The sequence below is a fragment of the Schistocerca gregaria genome, chromosome 1 (assembly GCF_023897955.1).
Source record: "Schistocerca gregaria isolate iqSchGreg1 chromosome 1, iqSchGreg1.2, whole genome shotgun sequence".
Lineage (NCBI taxonomy): Eukaryota > Metazoa > Arthropoda > Insecta > Orthoptera > Acrididae > Schistocerca > Schistocerca gregaria.
Genome location: NC_064920.1, coordinates 549,798,083 through 549,811,997, shown reverse-complemented (window position 1 = coordinate 549,811,997; position 13,915 = coordinate 549,798,083). Strand labels below are relative to the sequence as shown.

General features: G+C 44.2%; 1 protein-coding gene across 3 annotated transcripts in view; it reads left to right on the top strand.

The window, feature by feature from the left end:
- Positions 1–13,915, top strand: part of LOC126356038 (unextended protein-like) — a 482,388-nt gene that overhangs the window by 402,271 nt on the left and 66,202 nt on the right. The gene's annotated exons all lie outside the window — the stretch shown is intronic.

Genomic DNA, 13,915 nt, shown 5'->3' with positions numbered 1-13,915 from the left:
GATATGTAAGAACTGAATGGGTTAATTGAAATTATATTATTTGCCCTACGATTTTCTAAGAAAATTTACGGAAAAATGCCGGCTGGAGTGGCCGAACGGTTTTAGGCGCTACAGTCTGGCAGCGCGCGACTGCTACGCTCGCAGGTTCGTATCCTGTCTCGGCATGGATGTGTGTGATGTCCTTAGGTTAGTTAGGTTTAAGTAGTTCTAAAAAGTTTTAGGGGACTGATAACCGCAGCAGTTAAGTCTCATAGTGCTCAGAGCCATTTGAACCATTTATAAGGAAAAAATACAAAATAGAGGAGAGCAGTCTAAGATGTCTGAGTACTTAAAATGCTGGAAACAGTGGCAGAATTCCACGACATATATTTTATTTCATCGTGACGTTACCAGCTTAATAATAAGATACCAAAGAGCATACCAGTAAATATAACTCTGTCGCACGCGATATAGTGCTGAACTTTGCCTTCGGAGTAATGTGAGACGTTAACATCAGAACACTGTCCTCTGATTAACTTCTCAAGGTTTTGAGTAAGTGAAGCCGACAATCATCTCACATCACATTCGACAGCTTTGCACCTCCACCTCGGGTTATGCTATGGTCTGGCCTTTCACCACATACTTTATTCCATAAATCTGAACAAATAATATCGAAGCAAAAAAAAAAAAAAAAAACATTATTACAAACTTCCTAGCAGATTCAAAAATGTTCAAATGTGTGAAATCCTATGGGACTGAACTGCTAAGGTCGTCAGTCCCTAAGCTTACACACTACTTAACCTAAATTACCCTAAGGACACACACACCCATGCCCGAGGGATTCGAACCTCCGCCAGGATCAGCCGCACAGTTCGTGACTGCAGCGCCTGAGAGCGCTCGGCTAAGCTCGCACGGCCCTAGCAGATTAAAACTGTGCGCCGGAAAGAGACTCTTAACTCGGGAACCTTTGCCTTTAGTGGGCGAGTCTCGTTCCGGCACACAGTTTTAATCTGCTACGAAGTTTCAAATCAGCGCACACTCCGCTGCAGAGTGGAATAGTTATTCTTTAAACATTGTTAGTTTTGTGTTCTTGTTAGGTTCCTTTCACATACGCCCGTAGCGAGACAAGTGCATATCCCAAATGACTGGCTGCGCTACAGTAATTGCTATTGTTTTCGAAAAAGACGCTGCAGCTGGCCCGAGACGTAGCTGCCAACTTGTTTCACGCCTGCACTAAACTTGAATTTAGCCGGACGACAGCGTTATCAGTTTCGTAAGTGCGCGTATTATCTCTCGCCTTAAGCAACGCGCGAGAGTGGAGATCAGTGCCAGGTGGTGGCACAGTTTTCGCACGTGCACGTGAGTTATGGGCGCCGTATTTCGCGCGCTTGTTCGCCTGACCCGCCGTATATCCGTCCCGCGCCAAGGCTGCATCCTTCCCCTGCCCCTCCCATCCCCCCACCCCACACTCCGGTTGCAGCCGTGATCGACCCGTCAGCGTCGCAAATCACTTGGCGCTGTTTGTTTTTCTGCGGTGCCGCGGCCGGAAGACGCCTGTCGTCAGAACCAGCGTCAGCCCGTGCCTAACCGGGTCACCCACTGCTGCTTACGCCGCCGCGGCCTCAGTAGAGTCTCTGCCGAGTTCCAGAGATTTCTGCCCGTCTGATGCGCCTGCTTCGACTTTGCCCTTGGAGCACCGCTTCAGGCGGATTAGCGTCTGTCACCAGCCGGCTTCCATTAGCGAGATTAAAATTAGTCGGAGCTCAGAGTTTGTTTTCCATCTTTTGATGGGAACGTGAAGAGTTTCTTGAAATACAAAGTGTGTTTTGATCACCATGATCAGCTGCTCCTTTAAAAAACTATGAAAAGTGGTTCTGATCATGCATATCGTCTGGTAGCTGCATATCAAAGAAAAATATGAAAATAAATTTATTTGAAATCACGAAAATTAAAATATTTGATCCATCTTTGAATAAAAAATATACTTAAAGTAAAAAAAAAGCAGATCTGCATGCTCATGCTTGATTAGAGTATATATCATCTTAGTATTGCGTGGACGATGGTTTTATTGTTGTTATTATTGCAATTAAAACAGAGCTATAGTGAATCCAAAGTTTGGTTTGAATACCACGGTGCCTTAGCAGACATAGTTCTATTGGAGATGCTACACTGACGATTTTCTCTGAGAATCGAACTGATTATCTGAGCCAGTTAAAGCGAGACCTACAGTCCAACGACTGATGAACATAGATGTTAAGTCCCATAGTGCTCAGAGCCTTCAGTCCAACGTGGATCCGAACCACAGTGCACCTTGCCATTTTTCGCATTTCCGCCCGTGAAATAAATGGAGAGTGAAAAAATCCTGCGATTGACCAAGGATCATTATTATTATTATTATTGCTAAAATCCACCCACATTAATTTTATTATCAAGTTCATTGGTTTCATCTACATGGATACTCTCCATACCACATTTAAGTGCCTGGCAGAGGGTTCATCGAACCACATTCACAATTCTCTGTTATTCCAATCTCGTATAGCGCGCGGAAAGAACGAACACCTATGTCTTTCCGTACGAGCTCTGATCTCCCTTATTTTATCATGGTGATCGTTTCTCTCTCTGTTGGTCGGCGCGAACAAAATATTTTCGCATTCGGAGGAAAAAGTTGGTGATTGGAATTTCGTGAGAAGATTCCACCGCAACGAAAAACGCCTTTGTTTTAATGGTGTCCACCTCAAATTCTGTATCATTTCAGTGACACTCTCTCCCCTATTTCACGGTAATGCAAAACGTGCTGCCCTTCTTTGAACTTTTTCGATGTACTCCGTCAGTCCTATCTGGTAAGGATCCCACACGGTGCAGCAGTATTGTAAAAGAGCACTGACAACCGTAGTGTAGGCAGTCTCCGAAGTAGATCTGTTACGTTTAAGCGTCCTGCCAATGAAACGCAGTCGTTGGTTAGCCTTCCCCACAACATTTTCTACGTGTTCCTTCCAATTTCAGTTCGTAATTATAATTCCTAAGTATTAAGTTGAATTTAGGACTGATTTATCGTGTAACCGAAGTTTAATGAATTCATTTTAGCACTCATGTGGATGACCCCACACTTCTCGCTATTTAGGGTCAAATGGAAATTTTTGCACCATTCAAATATCTTCTCTAAACCGTTTTTCAATTTGTTTTGATCTTCTGATGACTTGACTAGTCGACAAACGATAGCGTCATCTGCAAACGGCTTAAGCCGGCTGCTCAGATAGTCCCCCAAGTCGTTTATATGGATGAGGAACAGCAAAGAGCCTATAACAGTACCTTGGAGAACGCCAGAAATCACTTCTGTTTCATTCGATGACTTTCCGTCAGTTACTACGAACTGTGACCTCTCTCACAGCAAATCACGAATCCAATGACATAACTGAGACGATACAAGTTCTCCTTTGCCATTGAGAGTCTAATGGTGGATGGTGGTGATAACTTTAAGGGTGACAAGGTAGGTCGGAGATTCCGCCTAAAGTGGACGTACTTTGTGTAATAGGGTAGCAAGCTCCGCAATGAGCATAACACACTGTATCTTGCTATTTGCTGTAACAGAGGTGTGTTGTGTCAAGTACCTTGTGCTCTTGTGTATAAAGTCCAGTGGAAATGATGGGCGGGCAGTGAGTCCTCTCGCACTATACGTTCATAACTTGAATGTACGAACATAGGAACCAGAGGCCAGCGATGGAAGAGTTTTCGACATTTTTTGACCCTACGGGCCAGACGGCTGAGGTAGGCTCACTGAAAATAGTTACAAGAATTTCTGACAAGGACTGGATTCTACTGGACAAATTGACCTGTCCAGTTGCAAAAAGGAAGCAGCAGAAGCCATCAAGAGTAGCAAATGTAACAGAATTCGACAGTAGCATCGTAAGATATGATGTGACTTCATACAGATACAGGCGACACTGCGTTCTCACTTAAATGTCGTCCGGCAGAATAGTGGGAACTGCAAGTGTCGACTACTCAATGGGTCTAGTGATATCTCTTTCTCTCTCTCTCTCTCTCTCTCTCTCTCTCTCTCTCTCTCTCTCTCTCTCTCTCTCTCTCTCTCGCTCGCCCCCCCCCCCTCCCCTCCCACACACAGTGTGTGTTATTCTTCACTACTACAGCAATATTTAATTCAATGGCTGACTGAAGGGATCGAGTGGAGGAGTGACAGGTGACAATCCTGGAGGATGAACGTTACCCTTCAAAGCTAAGTACACTGGACGAGAAATTAGTGGAGGATTAGTAGTTATAGAGCTACCAACTTGCGCGGATGCTGAATGCTACGTTTCACCTGTTTTTCCAAATAGTTTCAGACGTAATATATGGGATTAGCAGCACGTGATTTAGTGGGCCTGTCGAGGTATGTTAGATTGCTTGTTTGTTGGACAAAGTACGAAAGGTACGCGTGGATGCCTCTGGATACGACTGTAGTCTCTGCGTGAGGATGTAGAAGAAAAGATAACACTTGCTCGGCAGAATGCTGAATTAACATCATCGTGCGTGTTCACGATAACCCGAATAAGCGAGCCCAAGTTATGGCTCGAAGAACACCCCCAAAAGATAACAGAACCACGCCCAGCCTGCACTGCACACTGGTGCGGGCTAACGTCGTTATTGGGCTGGTGGCACACTCGGCGCCCAGAATCCTCTGAAAAAACGGAAAATCATGACTCGTAGGTGTACCCTACACGCCTGCAGTCACTTTTTGTGCAGTTCGTGTCGTTCGGCCCCACAGAGAGCAGCAGCTTCATGTGCCGCTGTCCTTTAGCGACATACCCCAGTGGCGGATACATATGGGGCCGCACGGGGCGCCCCCTCCCCCCCCTCCCCTCCGTCCTCCCCCCTTGCGGGAGGCAGCCCGCATTGCCACCCGCGCCGTCCCCGCCAGTCACACCGCACGCAATTCGTTGCTTTCTTTCGCCAGTCGACTCGAATGAAGAGAGTTACGGAGTAGTTGTACTTTCCTATGTGGCACGTGAGTTCGCGTCATCGTACTTCATACGTTTCTGTGTAGCACATAGATAGCTAACGCATACCTACGAGAAAAGTTGCGGCTATTCTAGTGATCTCGATACGTTATTATGTCTGGCATTTGTTCGAGAAAAGTCGCGAATACTCTACTGATTTCTTTTACAGAGAACCTTCGATGCGTAGCGTTATAAATATGGACCGAATAGCAAGCTAGTTTACATTCAGAAGCAGAGATACCGGGTGATGGAAAAAGTCAGTATCAATTTGAAAACTGAATAAATCACGGAATAATGTAGATAGAGATGTACAAATTGACACACATGCTTGGAATGACATGGGGCTTTATTAGAACCAAAAAAATAAAAACGTTCAAAAAATGTCAGACAGATGGCGCTTCATCTGATCAGAGCAGCAATAATTAGCATAACAAAGTAAGACAAAGCAAAGATGATGTTCTTTACAGGAAATGCTCAATATGTCCACCATCATTCCTGAACAATAGCTGTAGTCGAGGAATAATGTTGTGAACAGCGCTGTAAAGCATGTCCGGAGTTATGGTGAGCCATTGGCGTCGGATGTTTTCTTTCAGCATCCCTAGGATGTCGGTCGATCACGATACACTTGCGACTTCAGGGAACCCCAAAGCCAATAATCGCACGGACTGAGGTCTGGGGACCTGGGATGCCAAGCATGACGAAATTGGCGGCTGAGCACACGATCATCACCAAACGACGCGCGCAACAGATCTTTCATGCGTCTAGCAATTTTTTTTTGGGTTCTAATAAAACCTCATGTCATTCCAAGCATGTGTGTCAATTTTTACTTCTCTATCTACATTATTTTTCAAATTTGTACTGACTTTTTGATCACCCGGTTAGACTGAAGAATGGATAAGTGTGCGTCTATCTGCATCTATTACTACAATAGAAAGTTTTTCAACATTACGGTTGAGGTCGACAATGGAGGAGCATCGACTTAATATCTTAGCTCTGTTGAACACTCACCCTGTCATTTATTGTCCTATTGACGGTGTAATTAACCAATTTGTCAGGAAGAATAGGCGCATAGAATTCATCATTTAAGGAACAGAACCACTACCTTAACTTTTTTGTATCATATGATAGCACTATCTTGTATATGTGTATAATCAGTTTAAATAAAAATTTCTAAAACTTAGCTTGTGACTTGATTATTTTTTTATTACAGTAAAAGAAAACGTAGCTCAAGATATCTTTAGCGTCCCCATGTTGAGGTTTTTCTGTATCCGCCACTGACATGCCTGACTCCAAACGTCCAGTGTCTGTAATTCCGTTCCCAGCATTAGCTCTGAAACTGGTTAAGATAGGCCTTGTTCACTGGCAGCAGCAGTTCTTGTCATGTGTGAGACAGAACGTCATTGACATGGAGCGACGCTCGTCTACGGTGCATGGCGTGTACAATCTTCATACGATCACTATTTCTTAAGCCGCGAGTGGTACACCAGTCCTTACAGAGATGTTGGACAGTCCACGTTGGTACATCAATAAATGCGACACCCTCATTCACGGTCTGGTCATGCCCATGTCCAGAGACGATAGCTTCTGTCTGCTACTGTCACATCTCCACGTCGATCCATCTTAAATCATAGATTACATGCAATTGACTGATACATGCTCATTACTTTACTGCCATGACTTGAGACAGCGGTGGGGTGTCACGTGACCGTGTGTACAAATTCAACCCCGTCTTGAACGCCCCAAAGCGACCAGTGTGTTCTTTGAAGTGGGTGACTAAATTTTTATCCACTGACCTTATTTTAACTGCGGTAGCGACTTGTGGAAAGTGTTTTCCTCACACTGGAGATATTTGCTCGAAGCAGTCATCCCTGACACCTCCCGATATAGTACCGTTTCCCTTTGACGGCTGAAATTTATTTTGCATTTACAGTGAGGGAAAAAAATCACAACACCAAAAATTAATGAATGCAGAGTAATAAAATTTTGGGAATGCACTTGTCTGGGTAACACATTTAAGTAATTAACATTGCAAGATCACAGCGCGGGATGAGCCATTGCAAATGTCAAATGCTGGTTCATTAATAACCGGTCTGACCGCCAGAGTGTTACAAGCAAGCATGCAAAAGCGGATGTATTGTCTTGTACACATGATGGATGTCAATATGTGGGAAGTATAACAAATCCGTATCAAAGCACATTTATTCTCGGGACGGTGAAAAATATGAAATGTCCGATGTAAGTTTTGAACATAAAGGATAAAGACGGCTTTTTAAACACACATCGATGTTTTCGACACTCCATGAAGATATCTGGGGCATATACGCCTCACTAAATATAATTTATGTAGAAACCAGCTTAGTTACTCAGGAATGAAGTTACGTTTTCTAAAAAAAAGTCTATGGTGCGTAGTTGAAGACAATTATTTACTTCAGACATTCTTAGACTGGAGAATTTGCTAATTCGATCTGAGTCTTGTGACACAGACACTGTAACCACAGGCCGCCCCCATTTGATCGCTCACAGCCTTCTGTATATCCTCCCCATGCTCCGTAGAATTTTTCTCAAAGTTCCGAAAGGATGCCTGCGAACACTAGACAGATATGACCGATAGAAACACCAACGCTCAAAAACGTGTATTGCTTTGGAACAAGTGTGTCCCATCAACCTCGGAAGGGTTAAATTGCTCGCTACGCAAGTTATTCCACTGCGACATTGATGATAATTTATAAAGAGGTATGCCGAAAGTATTAGGATCAGTCCTAGCTCTTGGCTTCTGTCGATTGCTAGGTCCACAAATGATGAAAGCAGATGGATTGCTTAGAGCCTGCTGCCCTTACGTAGTCTTTTTGTATCTTCAGTTTGGGCTCAGCATCGTCATATGGAATAACTTACGAAACATTTGTCCTGTAATGAAGTGAGTTGACAGAACGCCTTGATGCGAGGTGCCTACCATCACTAGTCTTAAATCTTTGACATTGAAGGTAACATACAGCAAACACTAAATGTACCACAAATGAAAGCAATATTGGCTGAAGTATTCAGCGGACAGATTTATTGTAGAAGTGATATTTGCGTAAGAGGACGCGTTGGACCTTGCATAAATTTTTAATTAGCCCTTTTAACTGACAGTCCTTTCCAGTACCTCTCGTCAGCTGAGTGTAGCAGAGATAGGGAAGAGCAGTTCCATCGACCAGCGCATAAATCGTATGCACTAAAGTGCCGTAAACCCGTGTCCCAGCGTAGACCATAAACATAAATCTAAGGACACGAGACGTAGCGGCTGTATCAATGCAGCTGACTCGACCTATCAGTCACGGAATGTCCGATACAGATGTCGGATAAGGGCGATGGTGTAACGGGCTCGCGCACTGAATGGTGTAACGGGCTCGCGCACTGACGGTTCTCATTTATGCAGTGTTCTCACCACTAAGATTCATATTGATAGTCCGAACTGTAAAAGTCTTGGACAACTCTTTCCTACCAGGGGTACTATGAAACGTCCCCTTAGAAAAATTATACATAACTGTGCTTAAACTGACACATTATTTTTATAGCGCAACGCTATATGACTTTCAAAAATCCCTACAAAAGAATGGCCCTCACTAACATTAACCTATACCTTTCACAAATCACTTACCTCACCAAAAATCTTCGTTACTCGAACTACTGCAATACAGCGAGCGCCACTACTGCCAGCTAAATAAAAGATTCAAACTACGGAAGGCACTAACTACTGATAGGCATAGTTAGCGAATGAAAGATTTTGATAGAGAACAAACAATGTATTTACCTTAATAGTCATAATATATATGGTAGTTCATGACATCCAGTCTTACAAATTTCAAAACTCCGCCATCTCTCTCCCCACGTCCACCACTGCTGGCGGCTCACCTCCAACTGCGCAACGCTACGCGCTGTTCACATCCAGCTGCGGCTGCCCAACACTACAATGGCAGACAACAATGCAAACTAGCCACAGACTGCGCACAGCACAGCCAGTGATTTTTCATACAGAGCGCTATGTGGCGTTACCAATATAAAAACCTAAACAGCCTACTTACAGTACTTGCTGCAGAAAATATACAGCACATTCTTTTGGCAGAAGAAGCTGTACGAATCCCCCCTAGTTGCGCGTGTCATGTAACTCCAAATAAACTTAAGTAGCACCTAGCGAAACCTAAACAAGCGCCACTCTTGGCTGGTAATGGTGTACCCAAAACGCATTTGATGAGTCCTACAGTCGAAACTTCGGAATGTATTGCCAAGAACTGTCTTCTACTTTTCCCTGGCGTTTATCTCGTCAAGTACACGGTCCGCATTTTCGTTATTTGGCAAATTTTAGTTCATTAATTAACTCTGTGGCAGGGTGCCCTCCGTGCCGCCACAGTCGTCAAGGTAACCCAAGGAAGGCACGTCGTGCGCGCCATCTGTCTGTGAATGGTGTAAACTTCGTTCTGCGTGTTATCGATTTTGACTGTTTGTGTATTGTATTCTCTAAAGGCGGAGTTTGGCGACCAGCCCAGTATTTGCCTAAACAAGCGTGGGAAATACCCTGCAAACAGCACTAAGGTGTGCCAGTGTGCCGGCCTTCGGCGTTAATCCGCGGCGCAGATTCGATCTTTAAGTGGTTCACCTCCATATCTCGCAAACTAGTGCGCTAAAATAGACGATCATAGTTGTTGTAGGTGTCGAACAAAAAAGCGAGAGTATGCATACAGCAAGATAGCACTGACAGGAATGGATCGAACAGTATGTAATACAAAACACTTTCACTGGATAGTCAAGTTCTTAAAGTAGGACAAATGGTGAGAGATGAAACGAAAGCTATGGAGGAATGGGAAAACTATTTCGACAATCCCATGAATGTGGACGACACCATCATCAGCATTATGACAGCAGTATAAGAATAAGAATTGCACGGAGAAGATAGAGTAATAATACCAACAGCGGAGAATGAACTGCTGAGCATGGGGAAGACGTAGGGGAAGCCACAAAACTGCTGAAGAGAGGAAGGCGCCAGAAATAGGTGTGATATCTACAGAGATGCTAAAAGGGGAGAAGAGGTATACTGCAAGTGATAGTGTACCACCTAATCTGTTTAATTTAAAGGAGACAAATGATCCCAGCAGAATGGAAGCAGTTTGTCGTCCTCTCAATACCAAAGAAAGGAGACCCAATAAGATGCAGTAACCATAGAGGAATTACCTTACTATGCACAACTTACAAGATCCTGAGTATGAGTATGTTGTTTCCGAAGCGGTGAGGAGGTACTTTGATTCCAACAAGCAGGGTTTAAAAAGGGGAAATCAACCGCAGACAAACTGTATATAATACGGCTAATGTTATCAAAAAGATGGGAATGTCACACAGATATTCACTGTCTTTTTGTGGACTTCCAAAAACCGTATGATAGTGTGAATAGACAATCGATGTGGCAGAAATGGAAATGACGAAGCCTCCAAGTAAACTAATAAAACAGAAGCGTTTATACAAGAGAGAACGTGTACGGTGGAAGAAAATGGAAAGATGTCAGAGAAATTCGACGTAAAGACTGGAGTGCGACAAAGAGACTGCTTCTCCCGCCTTCTGTTTAATCTAGTTCGTCAAAGTGTGCTGAGAAAGTTAACAAGCTTTGAGGCAGGAATACAGCTGGGTGGCAGGATCAAAACCTTGGCCTATGTGGACGACGTAGCTCTAATAGCACAGAATGAGCAACGTCTGATTCAGTTGGCAAGTGTGTTAATGGAAGAGACAATGAGAGCAGTCCTGCAGATGAGTATGGGTGAGACTAAATACCTCGTCGTGAATAGAGAGAACAATGACAGACCTCCAGATGCGCGTGGTAAAGTCTTTGAAAAGTGTAAAAGAGTTCGAATATTTTGCGGCAGAACTCAGCGAAAGGAATGAGATGGACCAGGAAATAATGGCAAGAATCCAGACAGGAAAGAAATCATGGTTTGCACTCTGAAAGCTGCTAGTCCCGGCTTCTATCGAGATCCACAAAGATTAGGATCTGGACAACAGTAATACAACTTGTCCTCCTATACAGAGCAAAGACCTGGGCTATAACACAAAAGATAGAAATAACACTCCTGAGATTTGAGAATGGTGTTCTAAGACAGATTTTTGGGAATGAAGGATGGAGACTAGTGGCGGTAAAGGAAAGACTGAGAACTGCAGGAGTTGTACAAATCGCTGGTCGTTGTGGCGCTGATGAGAGAGAGACGGTTAGGTAGTATGGGTGCATAATGCATCGAGAAGGCCAGATCCCGAGGTAGGTGTTGCAAGAAGACATCAGAGGCAATAGGCCCAGGGGAAGACCACGGCTGAAATGGATTGCCTGGGCCAGAGAGGATATGTGTATGGTGGTACTAGCTGCCCGCTCGGTTAGCCGTGCGGTCTGACACACTGCTTTCAGGCGGAGTAGTGTCAAGGTCCGGTGTCCCGGCCAGCCTGTGGATGGTTTTTAAGGCGGTTTTCCTTCTGCTTCGGCGAATGCTGGCCGGTTCCCCTTATTCTGCCTCAGTTACACTATTTCGACGATTGCTGCGCAAACACTATCTCCACGTACGCGTACACCACAATTACTCTACCACGCAAACATTGGGGTTACACTCGTCTGGTATGAGACGTTCCCAGGGGTCGACTGGGGGCCAAATCGCACAATAACCCTGGGTTCGGTGTGGGGCTGTGGTGGGTCGAGTGGACTGTTGTAGCCTGTTGTGGGGTTGTGAATCAGCGAGGGTTAGGGCGGGGACGAAGCCTCTCCGTCGTTTCTAGGTCCCCAGTTCAATACAACACAATACGGTGGTACTAGCCGGGGAAGATTACATGGACTGAGGAAGATGGAGGGGGCTGACTGACGAGACCAAAAACCGGTTGTGGTTTGTGTGGCAAACATAAGTAAAGCTGTGGATTTTTATTAAATTTAAAAAAAAACTTGCTGACATTTTAAATCCTGACATACGTAAGGAATGGGGATTGTGAAAATGTCTCCGTATATCCGCATTGGCGACGAGTAAAAAGTGCATTGAACCTCCATAAATAAATACTTCTTTCTTGCTATCTGCTTCGCGCTCCTGAGTGTTGACCCTGTAGTTAAACGGGTCCGCATGAATAAGAGAAATTATTAAAAATATGTGAACCTCTTAAATCCATTCAACAATCAAGATCTCTGACGTTAGGATTGCGCCTGGCCTGAATCTTCGTCTGATAGTCGACCCCGTAATTCACATTCCATTGACTGAGAAAGTAGAGTGATCATGATCACAATTGTATAAAGTTTACCTTCTCATATTTTTGATACGTCCCTCTACTTAAAACTTTCTGTTGCAGTCACTAAAATGCATTTCGTTGAATTCTCTGGAATATTTCCGAAACACTTCGGACTCAGTAAAGTCGTCTTAAATGTTGCAATCAAGCCGTACATACTGTTAGACGTACAAGTTGCCGAAGTGGCATCAAATAAAGACTAGCACTAGGCAGCCAAACAACCGCAGGAGGGGCCTGTCGGCCAATGATGCCAAACTATCCTTTCGTTTTCATAGTTACTTCGTAAATGCTGCTACACGGAGACGTTTTCACAATCTCTAATCCTTATGTATATGAGGATTTAAAATGTCAGCAAGTTTCCTTAAAGTTAATAAAAATCTACAGCTTTACTCACTATGTTTGCCACACAAACCGCAACCGGTTTTTGGTCTCGTCAATCAGCCCCTCCATCTCCCTCAGTCCATGTAGTATTCCCCGGCTAGTACCATCATACACACAGCCTCTCTCGCTCCGGGTATCCATCCCAGCCGTGGTCTTCCGCTCGGCCTATTGCCTCTTGCGTCTGATGTCTTCTTGCAACATCTGTCTGGGGATCTGGCCTTTTCGATGCATTCATTATGTGCCCATTTACCTAAGTCTCCACTCTCTAATCACCACCACAGCGACCAGCGATTTGCACAACTCCTGCAGTTCACAATTTTTCCTTTATCTCAACTCGTCTCCATCGTTCATTGCCTCAAAATTCTATCTTTCATAGTTTACGTTACTTTCATCACACTATTAAATCATTCGAAGTTGCTTCATTTCTCATTGCAAAAGAGATGCCTACTATACGTGTAAATATACTTAAGAGACACGTTGATAACTCCAATAATTTTATACGAAACATTAGTTATAGAGAGATGCGGACGGAACTCTTAATACTGACACCGCTCTTCGACAACCCAAAATAATTATCTTTCCGAATGTCTGCAGATACGCCAGCGCAGTCTTCTATTGGCAAAGTAACTACTGCTGCATTACGGCTGATATCCACGAATATCTGCATCTGCACAAAAATCTAGCTATGGTTGCGTCCGGTAACCTACCAGACCATCCGCCTTCTCGAGGATAGCTGATTAAAGCCCTCTCCAGTGTGAGTCATACTGCATCTATCAACTGAACACAGCAGGTCAATGTGGGACGCAAAAACTGTCGGCAAGTCATGAAGAACCAGCACATCACCGCCGATGGTGAGCGAACCTCGTTACTTCTGGTGGTTCAGCGTAAGAGTGCTGTGTTGAACGCTGAAACTGTCGTATTTTATGCTAACTACGAGCTCTTTCGATTTAATAGCCCTGTTCTCCAGATCAAGCTGCATAGTGCGGGTTGCTCATTTCCAGGGTGCTCTTTGTCTTGCAGAAATATGACAGTGTTTTAGAATGTACGCCTACACAGAAAAAAATGGACTTGCCTTGTGTATAAATGCAAAGCTGGCCTTAAACATAAATAAAAGTATTGTTGATGCGGTATTAAATCGGAAAGGTGATCTAATGCAGCTCTCGACGCTATTCTATCCTTTCCAAGTCTCTAAATCTCCGAATAACAGATGCAGTCTACATCCACTGAACTTGATCACCGTATTCGTCCCTTGGTTGCACTCGACAGTTTTCGCCCTCTCATACTTCCCTCCA